General features: G+C 45.1%; 1 protein-coding gene across 3 annotated transcripts in view; it reads left to right on the forward strand.

The window, feature by feature from the left end:
• Positions 1–24,219, forward strand: part of ipcef1 (interaction protein for cytohesin exchange factors 1) — a 139,336-nt gene that overhangs the window by 50,586 nt on the left and 64,531 nt on the right. Inside the window, exon 1 of one of the 3 annotated variants that reach the window (XM_033025040.1) lies at positions 13,425–13,533. The exons of 1 other annotated variant lie outside the window; for it this stretch is intronic. The gene's annotated coding sequence lies outside the window, so the exon portion shown is untranslated. Of the gene's footprint in view, positions 1–13,424; positions 13,534–13,674; positions 13,779–24,219 lie in introns of those variants that run through there. One more of the 3 variants, XM_033025039.1, reaches the window with a different exon arrangement.

A 24,219-nucleotide genomic window follows, 5' to 3' on the forward strand; every position in this document is an offset into this window, starting at 1 on the left:
CATTGGGGGTTCAGTATTGATGTGGATAGAGAACTGGCTGGCAAACAGGAAGCAAAGAGTAGGAGTAAACGGGTCCTTTTCACAATGGCAGGCAGTGACTAGTGGGGTACTGCAAGGCTCAGTGCTGGGACCCCAGCTATTTACAATATATATTAATGATCTGGATGAGGGAATTGAAGGCAATATCTCCAAGTTTGCGGATGACACTAAGCTGGGGGGCAGTGTTAGCTGTGAGGAGGATGCTAGGAGACTGCAAGGTGACTTGGATAGGCTGGGTGAGTGGGCAAATGTTTGGCAGATGCAGTATAATGTGGATAAATGTGAGGTTATCCATTTTGGTGGCAAAAACAGGAAAGCAGACTATTATCTAAATGGTGGCCGACAAGGAAAAGGGGAGATGCAGCGAGACCTGGGTGTCATGGTACACCAGTCTTTGAAAGTGGGCATGCAGGTGCAGCAGGCAGTGAAGAAAGCGAATGGTATGTTAGCTTTCATAGCATAAGGATTTGAGTACAGGAGCAGGGAGGTTCTACTGCAGTTGTACAGGGTCTTGGTGAGACCACACCTGGAGTATTGCGTACAGTTTTGGTCTCCAAATCTGAGGAAGGACATTATTGCCATAGAGGGAGTGCAGAGAAGGTTCACCAGACTGATTCCTGGGATGTCAGGACTGTCTTATGAAGAAAGACTGAATAGACTTGGTTTATACTCTCTAGAATTTAGGAGATTGAGAGGGGATCTTATAGAAACTTACAAAATTCTTAAGGGGTTGGACAGGCTAGATGCAGGAAGATTGCTCCCGATGTTGGGGAAGTCCAGGACAAGGGGTCACAGCTTAAGGATAAGGGGGAAATCCTTTAAAACCGAGATGAGAAGAACTTTTTTCACACAGAGAGTGGTGAATCTCTGGAACTCCCTGCCACAGAGGGTAGTCGAGGCCAGTTCATTGGCTATATTTAAGAGGGAGTTAGATGTGGCCCTTGTGGCTAAGGGGATCAGAGGGTATGGAGAGAAGGCAGGTATGGGATACTGAGTTTGGATGATCAGCCATGATCATATTGAATGGCAGTGCAGGCTCGAAGGGCCGAATGGCCTACTCCTGCACCTAATTTCTATGTTTCTATGTTTCTATGCGGCTCAGGCGGCTGTCTCTCCCCCATGCGGGTGTAGAGACGTCCCCGTCCGACAAGTCGGAAGCCACCGGCCGGACACTTCTTCGGTAGCTTTACATCCAGCCTGCTGCTCAGGCGCTAGCGGGACTGGGCTCGGCACGGTGTCGGGGATGGCGGAGCGCCCGGTAAGCGGTCCTACCGCCTGTTGCTGCCCCCCGCCAGATGGAACGCTCCTCCGTTGGAGTCGAGCGGGGGACAGGTTTGTTCAAGAGCCTTTCTTCTCTGCCTGTGAAACAAAGCAGAAGGCTCCCTGTGAAAGAAAACCGACCTCAGGGTACTTACCTGACGGTCCGTTCTTTCACCCTGTAGCGGGAGCGCCTGACTCCCGATGCGGCCGCTGTTGCACTGCTGAACGCAATGTGACTCAGAAGTAAAATCTTATATAATGCATATTATATATTGAGTCACGTGTAGGAAAAAATTCGATTGGCATAATTGCTGGCAAAGAAGGTTTGATTATTGTGATGTTGTGATTTGTGTGTTCGGCGTTTGCCTGGAATGTGAGTAGCTTTGATTAAAACTGAGGAACCTCTTCACTGACTGGAGGTGTGGGATCTAGAATCAGCATCTGCAGCCTTAAGGGCCTGTCCCACTTTCACGACCTAATTCACGACCTCTGCCGAGTTTGCCCTTGACTCATACTCGCAGCATGGTCGTCACGAGGTCGTAGGAGGCCATAGGTAGGTCATAGGAGGTCGTGATGACCTACCTACGGCCTCCTACGACCTCGTGACAGGCCCTTAACATGAACTCTGCCAAGAGCCACTTGGAAGAATCCGTGGACATGTGGATCCACTGTTTCTTCCAAGTGGCTCTGGGCAGATTTCATGTGTGTAGGTTGCTGATGCTGTTTCTAGACCCCTCAGTCTGAAGAAGGGTCTCGACCCGAAATGAAACCCATACCTTCTCTCCAGAGATGCTGCCTGTCCCGCTGAGTTACTCCAGCTTTTTGTGTCTATCTTCGGTTTAAACCAGCATCTGCAGGTCCTTCCTACACAGACATGTGGATAGCCATCACTATAGCTGAAGATGCACACAAAATGCTGGAGTAAATGCTGGGCAGGCAGCATCTCTGGATATAGGGAATAGACTCCCCTCGATGGCCGCCTACCCTCTTTAGACCTTTCCATCTCTAGGTGCGGGTGTGACGTCAACCTTCTCAACTTTTTCACTCCCTTTATCTACTCTAACCTCTCCCCCTCTAAACACGAAACGTCACCCATTCCTTCTCTCCAGCGATGCTGCCTGTCCCGCTGAGTTGCTCCAGCATTTTGTGTCTATCTTGGGTGTAAACCAGCATCTGCAGTTCCTTCCTACACATCTCTATAGCCAGATGGGTGCTCAAGCTTTTTAGAGCCATTACCATGATAAATATGAATTGGTTCAATAAGTTTTCTAACCTAATAGATGCCCTCTTCACCAAAGCACATTATTTAACAGCTCATAACACAGTGGGAAAAGCTTTTCCCACTGAGAGTAGGGTGATTCAAACAAGGGGACATGACTTGAGAATTAAGGGACTGAAGTTTAGGGGTAACATGAGGGGGAACTTCTTTACTCAGAGAGTGGTAGCTGTGTGGAATGAGCTTCCAGTGAAGGTGGTGGAGGCAGGTTCGTTTTTATCATTTAAAAATAAATTGGATAGTTATATGGATGGGAAAGGAATGGAGGGTTATGGTCTGAGCGCAGGTATATGGGACTAGGGGAGATTATGTGTTCGGCACGGACTAGAAGGGTCGAGATGGCCTGTTTCCGTGCTGTAATTGTTATATGGTTATATGGTTATAAAGTTGTGTGTATTCTCGCTATTGAGGGAGTGCAGCGTAGGTTTACAAGGTTAATTCCAGGAATGGTGGGACTGTCATATGCTGAGAGAATGGAGCAGCTGGGCTTGTACACTTTGGAGTTTAGAAGGATGAGAGGAAATCTCATTGAAACATATAAGATTGTTAAGGGCTTGGACACGCTAGAGGCAAGAAACATGTTTCCGATGTTGGGGGAGTCCAGAACCAGGGGACACATTTTAAGAATAAGGAGGAAACCATTTAGAATGGAGACAAGGAACACTTTTTCTCAGAGAGTGGTAAGTCTGTGGAATTCTCTGCTTCAGAGGGCAGTGGAGGCAGGTTATCTGGATGCTTTCAAGAGAGAGCTAGAGAGGGCTCTTAAAAATAGCGGAGTCGGCGGATATGGGGAGAAGGCAGGAACGGGGTACTGATTGGGGACGATTGAATGGCGGTGCTGGCTTGAAGGGTCGAATGGCCTACTCCTGCACCTATTGTCTATTGTCTATTGTCTCAAACGTATTGCATTAAATGCAGCATGATCCTGGTTATGAGGAAGGTTTTAACAAATTTGTGTATCGGTCCTGTGGCTGTCTTGGTAGTGGAAAAGATTGTGTAGGAAGGAACTACAGATGCTGGTTTACATCAAAGATAGACACAAAATGCTGGAGAAACTCAGCGGGACAGGCAGCATCTCTGGGGAGAAGGAATGGGGTGACGTCTCCCCTTCAAACCTGAAGGGTCTCGATCCGAAACATCACCCACTCCTTCTATCCAGAGACGCTGCCTGTCCCGCTGAGTTACTCCAGCATTTTGGGTCTATCTTCAGTGGACAAGATTGGACAGCCTCGTTCGTTCTCTGATGCTGTGGATTCTGTCTATCCCTGGGGTGGTGTGGACAGCTGGAAAGAGTAGTTGTGGTTATCAGTCCTTTGATCAGCTGAAGCAAATTGACAAATATCCATTCGCAAATAGATTTTAAATAGAACAGCTGCTGGCAAGCCTGGAGAGGAGTAGTGAACACAAAAGTTTACATAGAGATAAGAATTCAGTTTCACAACCTTTTATACCATGTTCCCCTTTGAGGAAATCACTACAGGTGTTAGATTGTTACAACTATTCAAACTATATTTCATAAATTTGCTCAATAGTTTAAAATTGGCACAAATGTCTTAGTTGAGTTTAGTGTAGAGATACGGTGCTGAAACAGGCCCTTCAGCCCATCGTGTTCCTATAAACAGCAACTGTTCACCAGACAATAAGCATAAAGACAAAATGACATGGTGATTGTTTGTGGGGAGAAAATCATATTTTGAATCTGAAAGGATCAAATAGGATCAATGTGGGTGAAGAAGACTCGTCTGAAGAATGGCCTCGACCCGAAACACCACCCACTCCTTCTCTCCAGAGATGCTGCCTGTCCCGCTGAGTTACTCCAGCACTTGGTGTCTATCTTCAGTTTAAACCAGCATCTGCAGTTCCTTCCTACACAATACACGATTACAATTGAGCCGTTCACCGTGTAGAGATACATGATAAGCCCAGCATTATCCAACAGATTAAAACCTACCCACTTGTAGGTATTAGTTATAACGCTAGATGTTTTGAGGAATGATTATAATTCTGCATATTCATTTTATTCTGAGTCACACATGCAGTACCCATTTCCTTGCTGAGTCAACTGACCTGAGGGTGGATAGGCACTGGCACTGTTCCAAAGATCATGGCAACATGGAGCCAAAGGGGAGTCATCCATGTAATCCACGGTTTACTGCAATCTGTTCAGTTCGGTTTAGTTTATTGTCACGTGTACCGAGGCTCAGTGAAAAGCTTTTGTTACGTGCTATCCAGCCAGCGGAAAGCCAATACGTGATTACAATCGAGCCATTCGCAGTGTAAAAATAACGTTAAGTGCAAGGTAAAGCCAGTAAAGTCCGATTAAAGATAGTCCGAGGGTCCCGGATGAGGTAGATAGTAGTTTAGGACTGCTCTCTGGTTGCAGTCGGATGGTTCAGTTGCCACTGAGTTACTCCATCTTTTTGTGTCTACCATCGGTTTAAACCAGCATCTGCAGTTCCTTCCTACACTCAGAGTGGGTGAGTTCTGTAGGAGTGTCATTGCTTGTCTCTAGCTAACAACATAAAACTATGTAAGCTGTAAAAGATTGACGGAAGCATCACACACGCATAAGGATGCACACACGCATGCATATGTGCATGTCCCGAGCTGTGCAAGAAAGCTTGTTATGATCTACACAAAGCTATCCACGCCAAGGAACAATACCAGGACAATCCTGAGTGCCAGTGTAATCATTTGGTCCACGCTGAATGTGGCACGGTCTGAATCGTATAGAGAGACACAGAATGCTGGAGTAACAGTTTAAGAATAAGGAGTAAGCCATTTAGAACGGAGACGAGGAAACACTTTTTCTCACAGAGAGTTGTGAGTGTGGAATTCTCTGCCTCAGAGGGCGGTGGAGGCATGTTCTCTGGATGCTTTCAAGGGAGAGCTAGATATGGCTCTTAAAGATAGCGGAGTCAGGGGATATGGGGAGAAGGCAGGAACGGGGTACTGATTGTGGATGATCAGCCATGATCACATTGAATGGCGGTGCTGGCTCGAAGGGCCGAATGGCCTACTCCTGCACCTATTGTCTATTGTCTATTAACTCAGCGGGACAGGCAGCATCTCTGGAGAGAGGGAATGGGTGACGTTTCGGGTCGAGACCCTTCTGCAGTCCATTTACGGTATACTGAATATTAGAACTGGCTGCAAAATGTAGTCAGGCAACATCACCGGTGATAGTGCAGCTCTACCTGATGGACTGAATGCTTTCTATGCTTGCTTTGAGCAGAATGCCATCCATCTCATCAGACTCAAGAGTACCTCTTCCCAGGGTCATTGTTGCAGAGGTTAGATCGGCCTTCTTGCGCGTAAACCCATGAAAAGCAACAGGCCTAGACGGAGTTCCTGGCCATGTCATTAGTAGCTGCGTGGACCAGCTAGCGGGAGCGTTGACGGACATCTTTATTCTCTCCCTACTCCATCCTGACGTACCCACCTGCTCCCTTTGTACACCAGTCACTGAAAGTAAGCATGCAGGTACAGCAGGCAGTGAAGAAAGCTAATGGCATGTTGGCCTTCAGAGAGGATTTGAGTATAGGAGTAAAGAGGTCCTTCTGCAGTTGTACAGGGCCCTGGTGAGACCACATCTGGAGTATTGTGTGCAGTTTTGGTCTCCTAATTTGAGGAAGGACATTCTTGCTATTGAGCCAACTCAGCGTAGGTTCACCAGGTTAATCCCCGGGATGACGGGACTGTCATATGAATAATTGGAAAGACTGGGCTTGTATTCACTGGAATTTAGAAGGATGAGAGGGCATCTTATAGAAACGTATAACATTATAAAAGGACTGGACAAACTAGATGCAGGAAAAAAAATTCCCGATGTTGGGCGAGTCCAGAACCAGGGGCCACAATCTAAGATTAAAGGGGTAGGCCATTTAAAACAGAGATGAGGAAAAACTTTCTCACCCAGAGAGTTGTGAATTTGTGGAATTCTCTCCCACAGAAGGCAATGGAGGCCAATTCACTGGATGCATTTAAAAGAGAGTTAGATAGAGCTCATGGGGCTAGTGGAATCAAGGGATATGGGGAGAAGGCAGGCACGGGTTATTGATTGTGAATGATCAGCCATGATCACAATGAATGGCGGTGCTGGCTCGAAGAGCTGAATGGCTTCCTCCTGCACCTATTTTCTATGTTTTCTATGTTTTCTAAGAAGACTACTATCATTCCGGTGATAAAGAAAAGTAAGATTTCATGTATTAATAATTAGTATCCAGTGGCCTTGACATCCACCCTCACAAAGTGCTTTGAGAGGCTAGTTATGGAATGCATTAAATCCAGTCTACCCAGCGGCCTTGACTCACTGCAGTTCACCTACCACCACAACAGGTCCACGGACAATGCCATCTGCCTGGCCCTACACTCATCCCTGGACTGCCTGGATAAGAGAGACACATACGTCAGACTTCTATTCATAACCTGCAGTTCTGCCTTTAACATCATTATACCATCCAAGTTCATCACCAAACGGGATTTGGTGTCAGCACCAATCTCTCCAACTGGATCCTCGACTTCCTGACCAACAGTTCAAGTTCAAGTTCAAGTGAGTTTATTGTCATGTGTCCCTGTATAGGACAATTAAATTCTTACTTTGCTTAAGCACACAGGCATTTACTACAAAACAGATAAATGTGTCCATATACCATGATATAAATATATACACACATGAATAAATAAACTGGTAAAGGTGCAAATAACAGAAAGTGGTTATTAATAATCAGAGTTTTGTCCGAGCCAGGTTTAATAGCCTGATGGCTGTGGGGAAGTAGCTATTCCTGAACCTGGTTGTTGCAGTCTTCAGGCTCCTGTACCTTCTACCTGAAGGTAGCAGGGAGATGAGTGTGTGGCCAGGATGGTGTGGGTCTTTGATGATACTGCCAGCCTTTTTGAGGCAGCGACTGCGATAAATCCCCTCGATGGAAGGAAGGTCAGAGCCGATGACTGGACTGGGCAGTGTTTACTACTTTTTGTAGTCTTTTCCTCTCCAGGGCGCTCAAATTGCTGAACCAAGCTACGATGCAACCGGTCAGTATGCTCTCGACTGTGCACCTGTAGAAGTTAGAGAGAGTCTTCCTTGGCAATCCGACTCTCCGTAATCTTCTCAGGAAGTAGAGGCGCTGATGAGCTTTTTTGATAATTGCGTTAGTGTTCTCGGACAGGAAAGCTCTTCAGAGATGTGCACGCCCAGGAATTTGAAGTTCTTGACCCTTTCAACCATCGACCCGCTGATATAAATGGGGCTGTGGGTCCCCCTCCTACTCCTTCCAAAGTCCACAATCAGTTCCTTGGTTTTTCTGGTGTTGAGGGCCAGGTTATTGTGCTGGCACCATATGGACAGTTGCTCGATCTCTCTTCTGTATTCTGACTCATCCCCATCAGTGATACGTCCCACAATAGTGGTGTCGTCAGCGAACTTGATGATGGAGTTCGCACTGTGGTTCGCTACGCAGTCATGGGTATAGAGTGAGTACAGCAGGGGGCTGAGCACGCAGCCTTGAGGTGCTCCCGTGCTGATTGTTATCGAGGCTGACACATTTCCACCACATTTCCACCAAGACCCCAATCAGTGAGGATAGGGGACAAACCATCCTCTGCAATGTTCCACAACGCTGGTGCCCCGCAATGATGTGTTCTCAGCCCCCTTCTCTACTCCTCCTACACCCACGACTATGCAACCATGTACAAATCTAATTCTATTCAATTTACAAATTTGCGGATGACACCATCGTTATGGGCCAGATATCAAATAACGACGAGATGGAGTACAGGAAGGAGATTGAGAACCTCGTGACCTGGTGTCGAGACAAAAACCTTTCTCTCAATGTCAACAAGACAAAGGAGATAGTGATCGCCCACAGGAAGTGAAGACAGGAAGCACACAGACATTGGCTACCTCGAAGTAAAGATGTCCAAAAGCTTCAAATTCTCAGAGGTAAATATCGTCAACAACTTCTCCTGGACCACCCATGTTGAAGCAATGGCCAAGAAAACACACCAATGTCTCTACTTCCTTAGAAGGCTTAGGAAGTTCGACATGTCCCCCAACTCTCACCAACTTCTACAGATGCGCCATGGAAAGCATTCTATCGGGATGCATCACAGCTTGGTTTGGGAACAGCTCCATTCAAGACCGCAAGAAATTGCAGCGAATTGTGGACGCAGCCCAGACCATCACACAAACCAACCTCACTTCTATTGACTCCATTTATACCTCACGCTGCCTCGGCAGGGCCAGCAGCATAATCAAGGACCAGTCTCATCCCTGTCGCTCCATATTTCCCCCCGCTCCCATCAGGCAAGAGGTACAGAAGTTTTCATTTCTGGTCTTTGGCCAAACACATGCAAAGTAACCTCCCCCTCAGCTATATCCACCCATCACCTGCCAAGCTATGACCAGTCCTCACCTCTCCTTCAGCCTTCTCACCCCTACTGCAATCACTCTGAAAAAGAGTCCTGACCTGAAACTTTGCCTACCCATGTTCTCCAGAAATGCTGCTTGGCCCGCTGAGTTACTCCAGCACTTAGCGTGACTCTTGACCGAAAGGTTGATAAAGAATGTGCAATTGAACAACACTTGAGTAAGACATGAGAACACTTGCTGGACCAAATGAACAATAATACTTGATCTTTATCCACCACTGCTAGCATCCATGAATATCAGTTGCCATGCAGTAAGTACTCTGTGAACTTCAGTGCAAATGTTTATGGTTTGAAGGACTTGACAACACTGGGCCTCCACTCGCTGGAGTTTAGAAGGTTGAGGGGGGACCTCATTGAAACTTACAGAATAATGAAAGGCATAGACAGAGTGGATGTGGAAAGGATGTTTCCACTGGTGGGAGAGTCCAGGACCAGAGGTCATAGCCTCAGAATTAAAGGCCGCTCTTTTAGAAATGACGTGAGGAGGAACTTCTTTAGTCAGAGGGTAGTTAATCTGTGGAACTCATTGCCACAGAGAGCTGTGGTGGCCAAATCAGTGGATATTTTTAAGGCAGAGATAGACAGATTCTTGATTAGAACGGGTGTCAACGGGAGAAGGCAGGAAAATGGGATTAAGCGGCTGTCCCACCGCGGCGACCTAATCCGCGAGTTAAGAAGAGTGTCTTCGACCTTCAAGCTCGAGGGCGCTCGCCTGGAAAACCTCGAGCTGGATCGACCGTCCGCGTTGAAACCGCGAGCTGGATCGACCGACCGTGCACACGCACACGCACACACACACACATACATACACACACGCACACACACGCACGCACGCACGCACACACACACACACACACACGCACGCACGCACGCACGCACGCACGCACGCACGCATGCACACACACACACACACACATCGCAAAGGCGGGGGTCAGGGAAAGCGGGGAGCGCTGTCTAAAATTCACACCCGCGATGAACAGGAAGGTAAAAGACGCTGGCACAGTATACGGTAAATCCTTTAGAGAGCGCGGAGGGGGGAGGAGAAGGGGGGGAGAAGGAGTGGAGACACCTTTAAGAAGTACAATAAAGTTTAGTGGGCATTTAACCTACCGGTCGGTTTTCCTTGGTCCTGAAAACCAATGCGCCAATCAAAATGCCCGGTCAGAAACATAGAAACATAGAAATTAGGTGCAGGAGTAGGCCATTCGGCCCTTCGAGCCTGCACCGCCATTCAATATGATCATGGTTGATCATCCAACTCAGTATCCCGTTCCTACCTTCTCTCCATACCCTCTGATCCCCTTAGCCACAAGGGCCACATCTAACTCCCTCTTAAATATAGCCAATGAACTGGCCTCGACTACCCTCTGTGGCAGAGAGTTCCAGAGATTCACCACTCTCTGTGTGAAAAAAGTTCTTTTCATCTCGGTTTTAAAGGATTTCCCCCTTATCCTTAAGCTGTGACCCCTTGTCCTGGACTTCCCCAACATCGGGAGCAATCTTCCTGCATCTAGCCTGTCCAACCCCTTAAGAATTTTATAGGTTTCTATAAGATCCCCTCTCAATCTCCTAAATTCTAGAGAGTATAAACCAAGTTTATCCAGTCTTTCTTCATAAGACAGTCCTGACATCCCAGGAATCAGTCTGGTGAACCTTCTCTGCACTCCCTCTAGGGCAATAATGTCCTTCCTCAGATTTGGAGACCAAAACTGTACGCAATACTCCAGGTGTGGTCTCACCAAGACCCTGTACAACTGCAGTAGAACCTCCCTGCTCCTATACTCAAATCCTTTTGCTATGAAAGCTAACATACCATTCGCTTTCTTCACTGCCTGCTGCACCTGCATGCCTACTTTCAATGACTGGTGTACCATGACACCCAGGTCTCGCTGCATCTCCCCTTTTCCTAGTCGGCCACCATTTAGATAATAGTCTGCTTTCCTGTTTTTGCCACCAAAATGGATAACCTCACATTTATCCACATTATACTGCATCTGCCAAACATTTGCCCACTCACCCAGCCTATCCAAGTCACCTTGCAGTCTCCTAGCATCCTCCTCACAGCTAACACTGCCCCCCAGCTTAGTGTCATCCGCAAACTTGGAGATATTGCCTTCAATTCCCTCATCCAGATCATTAATATATATTGTAAATAGCTGGGGTCCCAGCACTGAGCCTTGCGGTACCCCACTAGTCACTGCCTGCCATTGTGAAAAGGACCCGTTTACTCCTACTCTTTGCTTCCTGTTTGCCAGCCAGTTCTCTATCCACATCAATACTGAACCCCCAATGCCAGTGTGCTTTAAGTTTGTATACTAATCTCTTATGTGGGACCTTGTCGAAAGCCTTCTGGAAGTCCAGATACACCACATCCACTGGTTCTCCCCTATCCACGCTACTAGTTACATCCTCGAAAAATTCTATAAGATTCGTCAGACATGATTTACCTTTCGTAAATCCATGCTGACTTTGTCCAATGATTTCACCACTTTCCAAATGTGCTGCTATCCCATCTTTACTAACTGACTCTAGTAGTTTCCCCACTACCGATGTTAGACTAACTGATCTGTAATTCCCCGTTTTCTCTCTCCCTCCCTTCTTAAAAAGTGGGGTTACGTTTGCTACCCGCCAATCCTCAGGAACTACTCCAGAATCTAAAGAGTTTTGAAAGATTATTACTAATGCATCCACTATTTCTGGAGCTACTTCCTTAAGTACTCTGGGATGCAGCCTATCTGGCCCTGGGGATTTATCGGCCTTTAATCCATTCAATTTACCCAACACCACTTCCCGGCTAACCTGATTTCACTCAATTCCTCCAACTCCTTTGACCCGCGGTCCCCTGCTATTTCCGGCAGATTGTTTATGTCTTCCTTAGTGAAGACGGAACCAAAGTAGTTATTCAATTGGTCCGCCATATCCTTGTTCCCCATGGTCAACTCACCTGTTTCTGACTGCAAGGGACCTACATTTGTTTTAACTAATCTCTTTCTTTTCACATATCTATAAAAACTTTTGCAGTCAGTTTTTATGTTCCCTGCCAGTTTTCTTTCATAATCTATTTTTCCTTTCCTAATTAAGCCCTTTGTCCTCCTCTGCTGGTCTCTGAATTTCTCCGAGTCCTCCGGTATGCTGCTTTTTCTGGCTAATTTGTACGCATCATCCTTCGCTTTGATACTATCCCTGATTTCCCTTGTTATCCACGGATGTACTACCTTCCCTGATTTATTCTTTTGCCAAACTGGGATGAACAATTTTTGTAGTTCATCCATGCAGTCTTTAAATGTCTTCCATTGCATATCCACCGTCAACCCTTTTAGAATGAATTGCCAGTCAATCTTGGCCAATTCACGTCTCATACCCTCAAAGTTACCTTTCTTTAAGTTCAGAACCATTGTTTCTGAATTAACAATGTCACTCTCAATCCTAATGAAGAACTCAACCATATTATGGTCACTCTTGCCCAAGGGGGCACGTACAACAAGACTGCTAACTAACCCTTCCTCATTACTCAATACCCAGTCTAAAATAGCCTGCTCTCTCGTTGGTTCCTCTACATGTTGATTTAGATAACTATCCCGCATACATTCCAAGAAATCCTCTTCCTCAGCACCCGTGCCAATTTGATTCATCTCAGTGAAGGAGATTGCCTACAGCCTGCCCTCGACTGCCTGTAACTAAATAGCGACCCCACTCCTCTGCACTACAAGTTAAAAAGAAACATGCCGACCAAGTTTTACTCGTGGAAAAATGTTCAACATGCTGAAAAAATTTCCGCGACCTAGCTGAGGCCACGAGTTTTCGGGAACTTCCCTCGAGCATGAAGGAGTGTTCCAGTGACCTCATAGATCCTCCTAGGACCACGTGTCGACCATGCTGCGAGTTTGAGTCGAGGGCAAACTCGTCTAAACTCACAGATTAGGTCGTCGCAGTGGGACAGCCCCTTTAGGAGGCAGAGATCAGCCATGATTGATTGGCGGAGTAGACTCGATGAGCTGAATGGCCTAATTCTACTGCAATAACGTGAACTTGTGAAGCTATGAGATGTTGTTTTGTCAAAATTGTGGCCAATATGACTCATTGTGTCATTGGCAAATGTTGCTGCTGTTCAAAGAAACTCACAATCGGGTGAAGTGGATGGATGTCTTAATTTCCTCCTGTGCTGGATGGCAGTGAGTTTTCCCAGCGTGAGTTCCACTGGATATATGTAGCTGCAAGCAGTGTTTTAGGCTACAAAAGGTGATACACCGATAGATAAATGCAGCATGCGTTAATCCAAAATAAATTTGTACAGTTTGGCTTGCTTTGAGATATAAAATGAATCCATTTCTACAATTGAGGACTTGCGGAAGAGCTACAGGAAAGCAGTTTAACCAATGTGTGAACAAAGATGAATTTGCTCACTTCGTTCTGCTCACATTATTTGTGGTGTTGACCAGTTTGCGCTGACATTTCCTGTGCATTTTGACATTGCGTCATTTCACCAATATACTGTAGCTTTCGAGAGGCTCAGTGACTTGAAGGATTTGGTATGTACTTACTATGTTTTTGCACGGTTTTTGTTATTTTTCAAAATGTATTTGTTTGCTGACTCAGTATGTTGCGCCACTCAGCAATGTGAAAAGAGGAAGAACGCAGACCTGATAAAGTAACTTTCTTTGCAGAAACTTCACAAGTTAAAAAAAAGTTCTCAGCTCTCCGAGCTCATGATTTATGCTGTGTGGATGCTTTCAACTTTTGCCAGAAGGGCGTTAGGGTAAAGTCGGCGTGTTCGGTAAGTTGTCAGCTGATTGCTCATTTGCTTTCATAAATGATGCCAAAAAATATGCATCATTCAAATTTGCAAATGTTCACTTTTTCATCATCAGAGCTTGCAGCTACTGAATGACAGCTCATTTATCTTGCAGAGACAAGGAACTGTAGATGCTGGTTTAGAAAAGACACAAAGTGCTGGAGTAACTCAGCGGGTCATGTCTCGGGAACATGACTAGGAAGCGTTTCGGATCGGGACCCTTCTTCAGTCTGAAGAATTGTCTCAATCCATAACGTCACCTATTCATGTTCTCCTGAAATACTGCCTGACCCAATGACTTACTCCAACATGTTTGGATCCCGACCTGAAACAACATGTGTTCATGTTCTCCAGAGATGCTGCCTGAGTCGCTGAGTTACTTCAGCCCTCAGTGCCTCCCTTCTATGGGTTGTATTTGTTTTGTTGAATTGTAGGTGGTTTCAGCAGAGTTGCATTGTTCTTGATATTGCACTGTGTATGGTAGTGCACACATTTCTCAACCTAACCCTTAACTATTTGCCATATAATAATACTATGCCTGCAGCTATGGAGATAAATGAGTTTCCTCAAGTCTTCGATTTTACTTTGGTTGGCCAATATTTTTCAGATATTAGTGGTGGAGTTGCCTTGGCGAGGTTCAGAAGGTGCTCAAAGTACATTGATGTTTAATCTATCGTGTTAGAAAAGCAGTCAAATAATGAGGATAATTAATTTTGACTAGGCAAATACTGATGAGAAGGAGTGTAAAGGGTAGACACAAAGTGCTGGAGTAACTCAGCGGGTCAGGCAGCATCTCTGGAGAGAAGGAATGGGTGACATTTCGGGTCGAGACCTTTCTTCAGACTGAGAGTCAGGGGAAAGGGAAAGGAGAGATATAGACGGTGATGTGGAGAGATATAGAACAAATGAATGAAAGATATGCAAAAAAGTAACGATGATAAAGAAAACCGGCCATTGTTAACTGTGGGCTAGGTGGGAAGGAGAAGCTGGTGCGACTTGGGTGGGGGAGGGATGGAGAGAGAGAGGGAATGCAGGGCTTATTTGAAGTTAGAGAAATAAAGAAGTTAGAGGATAAAGTGTTTATACCAAGTTGTTTTGAGCATGGAATGCTCCCTGCCCGGTAGGGGGATGAGACAGGGAAGACCTCTCCATGTGCAACATTTAAAAAGTTGGCAACTCTAGTGGGAAGTATTTTTAAAGCTTTAATGACAGGACGTAATGATAATTGCCAAATGATCATTTACTTGTCTCATTAAGATGATGCCTACTAATTGAGTACTCTTACGAGTGGTTTTGTGTCAGCAGTCATTAATTTGTGGTTCCACATGCTTCTTTTTTCAAGAAATGGAAGTGAACTGTAGGTGGCAAAGAGGGAAGACAAGGGTGGGGAAAGATTCACAAAAGGAACCAGTAGTTGGAGGAACTTTGCTTCTATTAGTAATGAATAGTTTAGTTTTAGTAATTTTAGTCTGAAGAAAGGTCTCGACCCGAAATGTCACCCATACCTTCTCTCCAGAGATGCTGCCCGAAGGACTGAGATGAGTAAAAACTTTTTCACCCAGAGATTTATGAATCTGTGGAATTCTCTGCAACAAAATGCAGTGGAGGCCAATTCACTGGATGTTTTCAAGAGAGAGTTAGATATAGCTCTTAGGGCTAACGGAATCAAGGGATATTGGGAGAAAGCAGGAACGGGATACTGATTTTGGATGATTAGCCATGATCATATTGAATGACAGTGCTGGCTCGAAGGGCCGAATGGCCTACTTCTGCACCGGATTTCTATGCTTTCTATGTTTCCTGCTGAGTTACTCCAGCATTTTGCGTCTATCTTTAGTTTTAGTTTAGTCTTCTTCAGTGATACTGCGCGGAAACAGGCCCTTCGGTCCACCGAGTCTGCGCCAACCGCAATCCCCGCGCATTAACACTACCCTACACACACTAGGGACAATTTACAATTTTACCAAGCCAATTAACCTACAAACCTGGAGTGTGGGAGGAAACCGGAGCTCCAGGGAAAATCCACGCAGGTCACAGGGAGAATGTACAGACTGCGTACAGACAGCACCCATAGTCAGGATCGAGCCCACTGTAAGGCAGCAACTCTACCGCTACACTACCCTGCCACCCGTGAATAGTTCTGCTACTCAAGTCCTGTTCTCACTATTTAGCTTTTAAACTGGCATACTTGTTTAGTCTTCTGCATCTCCCGCTCTGACAGGGCAGTCAATCTTGACGTTAGTATATCCAGTTTCATTTTGGTCATCTTCGTTTCTTATTAACCAAACTAACTAAGAGAAAGAAAACAGTTGAACGGTTGCCTAAATCAGTGCTTCTTAAACTATTCACCCATGAGTCTTTATCACAAAATGTCATTCGCCCTCGACTACATTTTCTTACGTTTTTTGGTCATTTTTGTCTTATTCTCCCGTGTTTATCATGTTATATATATGTTGTTACATGAGCAAAAAACATAAACTAACTCATTTCTTAAGTGTTTATTTTATTCGACTTTTTAAACATCCTAAAAATATGTAAAGGAAACTAGGAGTGAAAAAAAGAAGTTTAATTACCACTGGAGTTGGAAAATCATTCGATCAGAATGATGAAAAACCATTCCAATGTCTAAACGCTGAGCTTCAGCCCCATCCTACCCTTTAGGGCTTTGATTACTGCAGTTGTTTTCTTGAAAAACATTATGATCCCACTAGCTCGTCTGGTCTTCCCTAAAAGGTTATACTACAGTAAATTTGGGAAATATCCTGCTACTTTGAAATTAGAAAACCATAGGTAGAGAGCAAGGAAAACCATAGGTATAGAAAGCAATGTCAACTCACCATAGACCTTGGTTTAAAAACAGCTTAACAGCTTGGAGATCCAGCAAGGACCTGTAATAACTCTTAGGACTTTGGTTCTTAACCTGGGGGTCATTTGGGTCATGTAACAAATTGTTATGTTATTTGTTTCACCTTCATGACCCCCGGCAAAGGCCGGGGGTCATGAAGGGGAAACAAATAACATAACAATTTGTTGAGCCCATGTTTAGAAACCTAACAAAGGTACAGACCACATACAGTATTTTGTTCCCCTATGTGCGTCCTGGTGCCAAATAGGTTAAGAACCACGGCCTTTGTAGGATTCTCCAGGGTGAGGTTCTAGATACCATAAGCACTTTTATGTTGAAAGAAGCCTCACAAGACATCGAGAAACTCAAGGGTCCCGACCCAAAATGTCACCCATTCCTTCTCTCCAGAGATGCTGCCTGTCCCGCTGAGATACTCCAACATTTTGTGTCTACCAGTGAAACTAAGCCTACCCACAAAATGTGGTCAGTTAAGTCATACACCCACACGCCCAGAACTATCAATCTTAATATTTTAGAAACTCTCAATATTTTTGAGACATTGAAATCCATCTTCACCAAAAGGTTAAAATACTTCCAACAATAATTCCAAGTGTTTTCGTGAATATCTTTTTAATGAAGTCTAGGTGAAAGTTTATTTTCTGTTGTTAAAATTTTGCCTGGGACTTTTCCGGCCATCGTGGCCATTTTCCAATTAAATCCCAATTGCCAGCAAGTTCTCCAGCAGTTGCCGCAGCTTCCAAGGTGAACTCCATGAAGATGGCATGTCAGGTCTCAGCCCACTGCTGAGCAGCAAGTGGCTGGGAATTCCTACATCTATATATGTATGTGTACTTCCGTGCATGTTATATCCACATTGAAATCCCAACAGTGTTACCTGATATTTGGGATAATGGGAAGAAACGGCAATGTTTTATCTTGTATTATCCTGAACAATCCAGGCAGTTGTATCATTTAAGATAGACACAAAATGCTGGAGTAACTCAGCGGGACAGGCAGCATCCCTGGAGAGAAGGAATGGGAGACGTTTCGGGTCAAACTGAAGAAGTGTCTCGACCCAAAACATCATTCACTCCTTGTCTCCAGAGATGCTGCCTGTCCCACCGAGTTACTCCAGCATTTTGTGTCTATCTTCGGTGTAAATCAGCGTCTGCAATTCCTTCCTACAGAGTTGTATCACCTGATTGGTAATCCAGAGGGCTGGACAAAGGGGTTGCAAACAACATCTTAAAGATCACATCATGCTAGTATTTCAACTTAGTTCACTAAATAATCAGTAACTGTGACATGGAATTATAAGTTTTCTGAAAAAAGGTCTTGACCAGAAACGTCACCCATTCCTTCTCTCCAAAGATGCTGCCTGCCTGAGTTACTCCAGCGTTTTGTGTCTAGCTTTAAACAAGCTACTCCACTGATATCTTTATTACATTTTCTTTGTCGTGAGCATTACATACATGGTTAGTATTTACTGCCCAGCCATAATTGCCCTTGGGAATATAGGTTGGAGCTGTCCACTTGAACTTCTGCACTTCAAGAGTCAAGAGTGTTTTATTGTCATATGTCCCAGATAGAACAATGAAATTCTCACTTGCAGCAGCACGGCAGAATATGTAAACATAGTACACTGTAAACAATATAATAAATGAGGAGAAAAGGTTCAGTGTGTATACACATACCTACATATACCTATTTACATCTATATACATACCGTATATATATATATGTATATATACATATATGCATCTATATATATATATATACACATGCACGCACACATATGTCCACATAAAAAACAAACAAATAATAGTGCAAAAATATGACACTTTGTGTTGAGTAAGGAGTTGCAGAAGCAAAGAAGAAACCATGATGTATTTCTTGGCAAGTATTTTAGGGAAGGAAATATCCTGTCCTTTCCTTAAATGAGTTACTTTCATAGTGACTCTTAATGCCCTCTGAAGGGGCCCAGTAAGCAACTCTATTTATTCAAACTGCAAAATGTAACAGCCCAGATCTCACCGTTACATTGACGACTGCATTGGTGCTACCTCCTGCACCCATGCAGAACTCATAGACATCAATAATTTCACCACCAATTTCCATCCTGCACTCAAATTCACTTGGACCATCTATGACACCTCTCTCCCCTTCCATCACAGGAGATAGAATATCGACTGACATCTATTATAAACCTACTGACTACGACAACTATCTAGACCACACCATGTAGCATGAAGCCACCAAACACTTGGACTCCAGCATCTTCCCCACCACCGATGTCAGGCTAACTGGTCTATAATTCCCCGTTTTCTCTTTCATGATAAGGGAATAACGTTTAGTGCAAGGTAAAGCCAGCAAAGTCCGATCAAGGATAGTCCATGGGTCAACAAAGGGGTAGATAGTAGTTCTGCACTGTTCTCTGGTTGTGGTAGAATGATTCAGTTGCCTGATGACAGCAGGGAAGAACTGGAGGTGTGCATTTTCACACTTCTATACCTTTCTGCCTGATGGGAGAGGGGAGAAGAGCGAGTGGCCAGGGTGTGACTCATCCTTGATTATGCTGCTGGCCTTGCCGAGGCAGCATGAGGTATAAATGGAGTCAATGGAATAGAGGTTGGTTTGTGTGATGGTCTGGGCTGCGTCCACAATTCGCTGCAATTTCTTGCGGTCTTGGATGGAGCTGTTCCCAAACCAAGCTGTGATGCATCCTGATAGAATGCTTTCTATAGTGCATCTGTAGAAGTTGGTGAGAGTTGTAGAGAAAATGTACAGTTCATCAATGGAGGGAAGGTTGCAGCCATGATGGAGAAGGTGAGGACAGACTCTACGATGGCCGTGTAGAATTGGACCATCATTGCCTGTGGCAGATTGTGTTTCCTCAGCTGCCGCAGGAAATACATCCTCTGTTGTGTCTTTTTGACTGTCACTTAAGTCACTTAAGGTCCCTGGAACTTAAATGACTCCACTGATGTGACTGTGGTGTTGTTGATGGTGAGTGGGGTGAGGGGAGGGGGAGCTCTCCTAAAGTCTACAATCAATTCCACCGTCTTAACAGCATTGAGCTCCAGGTTGTTGCAATGGCACAAGGACACCAGCTGTGTCACTTCCTGTCTGTAGGCAGATTCCTCCCCATCCTATATCAGTCCAATCAGGGTTGTGTCGTCCGCAAACTTGAGAAGCTTGACAGATGTGTCTGTGGAGGTGCAGTCATTGGTGTAGAGAGAGTAGAGGAGAGGGGGGAGTACGCAGCCTTGCGGTGCTCCTATGCTGCGGGTCTGCAATAAGGACTTGCTATAAGGACAATAGAAATATCAATAAGGACTTAATATCAATATCAATAAGGATAATATCAATAAGAATTTGCTGACGTTATGCCATGCTTGATGGTGACTTGCATTGAGTTTGGAATTTTCTTGAATGGGTCACGTCAGTGGCATTATAACCATATAACCATATAACAATTACAGCATTAAGGGCATTATTAACTCCCTTTCCCAAAATTCAAACAGCTACAGGAAATCATAAAGTCATGGAGTCATACAGTGTGGAAATGGCCCTAAAGGCACAACTTGTCGAGAGGAACAAATCTGGCTATTTCCTGCAGGCTTTTCTTTCGTCGCACTGTAAAATGGTTTAATGACTCCTTTCACACATAATTTTATCATCAATGTTTGGGACATTGGTGCGGCACGGTGGCGTAGCGGTAGAGTTGCTGCTTTCCACCGCTTACGGCGCCGGAGACCCTGGTTCGATCCCGACTACGGGTGCTGTCTGTATGGAGTTTGTACGTTCTCCCCGTGACCGTGTGGGTTTTGTCCGAGATCTTCTGTTTCCCCCCACACTCCAAAGACATACAGGTTTGTAGGTTAATTGGCTTGGTATAAATGTAAATTTCCCTAGTGTGTGTTGGATGATGTTAATATGTGGGGATCGTTGGTCGGCGCGGACCCGGTGGGCCGAAGGACCTGTGACCGTGCTGTATCTCTAGATTAAACTAAACTAAAACACACTACGTCTGGTTTGCATCCAGGTATACCCGGTTGTAACTGCAGCATGTATTCTCCAACAATGATTCCCGTGCATCCACTGCCAGAGCGAAAGACATGCATTGGGTATCAACGCCCAAATAAATATATCAGCAAATCAACCAATGGTGTACAAAAAAATATTGTCAAGGAGAATAGAATTTCTTTGCCAAGAGAATATATCCAAGTTTTTATTCCTTGTTCCATAATCGTTCAAATTTCTTTGAATAACCATAGATGGATAACCCGAACGCACAAGTCTGAGGCAACATGTAATTTCCTGTGTGTGTAGGAAGGAACTGCAGATGCTGGTTTACACCGAAAATAGACACTAAATGCTGGAGTAACTCAGCGGGCCAGGCAGCATCTCTGGAGAGAAGGATGGGTGGCATTTCAGGTCAAATCCGTTCTTCAGCTTGAAGAAGGGTCTCAACCCAAAACGTCACCCATTCCTTCTCTCCAGAGATGCTGCCTGTCCCACCATGTAATTTCATGAGACTGGCAGGGGTTAACTTCCAGCAACCTCAACTATTTTCCTTTACATCAGGGATACCTCCTGTCCTTTGATGTCTGGAGTCAAGCAGTCGTTTGCGATCCCAAACTGAGTTTAGATGAGCAGGATTTTAGCAAAGAAATGCTGTTAAAATAACATTACTGCTGCCGCCTTACATTCCTGAGAATAGACTACTGCGGTGCTACCTAGCTGAACTGTCTGAAGAAAGGTCTCGACTCGAAACGTCACCGATTCCTTCTATCCAGAGATGCTGCCTGTTTTGCTGAGATTCTCCAGTATTTTGGGTTTATTTTTTGACATCCCTGTTTTTGACAATTTTCCAGCTGGTCTAGCTGAGAGTAGTTGTGCAGCAGCACTGGATCATTGCATAAAAGTCCACAAGTCAGCAGAAATTCAGATGGCACACAATGGACCCACAACCTTTGCTACATGCAATGACATTACATGGAATCAGACAGGACAATACTGGCATTTGGGTTTTTTTCAGTTATTAAAGATACAGCATTGAAACAGGCCCTTCGGCCCACCGAATCCACACCGACCAGCATTCACCACATACCCAGACATTATCCTACACTTACTAGGTACTATTTACAATTATACCAAGCCAATTAACTTACAAACCTGGACTTTGGTCAATCGGAAGAAACATAGAAACAGAAAATACAGTAGGTGCAGGATTAGGCCATTCGGCCCTTCGAGCCAGCACTGCCATTCAATATGATCATGGCTGATCATCCAAAATCAGTACCCTGTTCCTGCTTTCTCCCCATATCCCTTGATTCCGTTAGCCCTGAGAGCTAAATCTAACTCTCTCTTGAGTGCATCACTTGGAAACAGAGCCGTATCACACACTGGCTCTCAGCACTGGCTGGGCGATGAGTAGCACCCACCCTGGGCTGTCTGCAGTGGGGTGTACTGGAGGCTGGAGGGAGGTTGAGACAGGATAAACAAATCATACCACTGGGAGAAAGAGCAAGGGCCAAGCTATGGGTGGGCAGTGGCAGCTTTTAACGAGGTTATTCATGGCTCCCAGCCGTAAGGGAGGCAGAGACCAGTGAGCCGCAGGAGGTCAGGAGATGTCAACGACAGAGAAAACTACTGAGGCACAAGTTAGTGGTGGATAAATGCTGAATCCAGCAAAGGAGGGTAGAAGCCAGGGTAAAAAAATAATCGGCAGCTAGCAAGGAATATAAACATAGATCATGGGAGTTTCACTCCTGACTGCATACATGATACATCAGTGACTTGGAGGAAGGGAATCCCAACCTTGCTTGTGGGTGACGCAACAATAGGTGGAAAAGCAAGTTGTGGGTTAATTCAGTCTGTGGGTTAATTCCTCCCCATCCGGGCCACTGTCCCCAGTCACCAGCTGTCAAGGGATAGGAGTAGAATTAGGCCATTCAGCCCATCAAGTCTACTCCCCCATTCAATCATGGCTGATCTATCTCTCCATCCTAACACCATTCTCCTGCCTTCTCCCCATAACCTCTGACACCCATACTAATCAAGAATCTATCTATCCCTGCCTTAAAAATATCCATTGACTTGGCCTCCACAGCCTTATGTGGCAAAGAATTCCACAGATTCACCACCCTCTGACTAAAGAAATTTCTCATCACCTCCTTCCTAAAAGAACGTCCTTTAATTCTCAGGCTAAAACCTCTAATTCTAGACTCTCCCACTAGTGGAAACATCCTCTCCACACCCACTCTATCCAAACCTTTCACTATTCTGTATGTTTCAATGAGGTCCCCCCCTCATTCTTCTAAACTCCAGCGAGTACAGGCCCAGTGCTGACAAACGCTCACCATAGGTAAACCCACTCATTCCTGGGATCATTCTTGTAAACCTCCTCTGGACCCTCTCCAGAGCCAGCATATCCTTCCTCAGATATGGTGCTAAATTGCTCACTATATTCCAAATGCCGCCTTACCAGCGCCTTATAGAGCCTCAACATTACATCCCTGTTTTTGTATACAAGCCCTCTTGAAATAAATGCTAGCATTGAGTTTGCTTTCTTTACTGCCGATATCCGACATCCAGGAGATCCCGGAGAAAACCCAAGCAGGTCACGGGGAGAAGGTACAAACACTGTACAGACAGCACCCGCAGTCAGGATCGAACCCGGGACTCCGGCGCTGTAAGGCAGCAACCCTACCGCTGCGTCACCCTGCCGCCCTATTGAAATAACATCAATGGGGTTGATGTTACCACTGTAAGCGCTGTAAGGCAGCTTCTCCTTCGCACAAATCAAGATTTGTAATAAAGGGAACCACAGGATAAGTTTGGGATGAATCATTTACTCAACACTTCTGGCTGAAGGAAGTTGAAAACTTATCAATTTGCACGACATGCGAGACGATCTCTGTGGAAAGGGACTAATCCCTCGCACTGATTGTGAGATTGCTTAACTCAGTGTGCAGCATGCTGCTTCTGCTGTTCAACATCAATGCAGTCTTGTGTGGTGCCTTCAGTAGTCAGAGGCATCATCTTCAAGTACATCTGTTGCTGCTACTGGTGTGTGGGAAGGAAGTGCAGATGCTGTTTTAAACCGAAGATAGACAAAAAGCTGGAGTAACTCAGCGGGACAAGCAGCATCTCTGGAGAAAAGGAATGGGTGACGTTTTGGGTCGAGACCCTTCTTCAGACTGAGTCAGGGTAAAGGGAATGGAGAGATATAGACGGTGATATAGAGAGATATAGAACGAATGAATGAAAGATATGCAAAAAAGTATCAATGATAAAGGAGAGGCCATTGTTAGCTGTGAGCTAGGTGAAAACCAGTTACAGACAATGAAACTCAACAAGATGATTTTGAAGTTAGTACAACGACTTGGGTGGGGGAGGGACGGGGAGGGAGGGATGCAAGGGTTACTTGAAGTTAGAGAAATCAATATTCATACCGCTGGGTTGCAAGCAAAATACGAGGTGCTGTTCCTCCAATTTGTATTTGGCCTCACTCTGACAATGGAGGGGGCCCAGTAACCCCAGCATTTTGTGTCTATCTTCTAGTTCAACCAG

The sequence above is a fragment of the Amblyraja radiata genome, chromosome 8, assembly GCF_010909765.2.
Source record: "Amblyraja radiata isolate CabotCenter1 chromosome 8, sAmbRad1.1.pri, whole genome shotgun sequence".
In the NCBI taxonomy this organism is placed as follows: Eukaryota; Metazoa; Chordata; class Chondrichthyes; order Rajiformes; family Rajidae; genus Amblyraja; species Amblyraja radiata.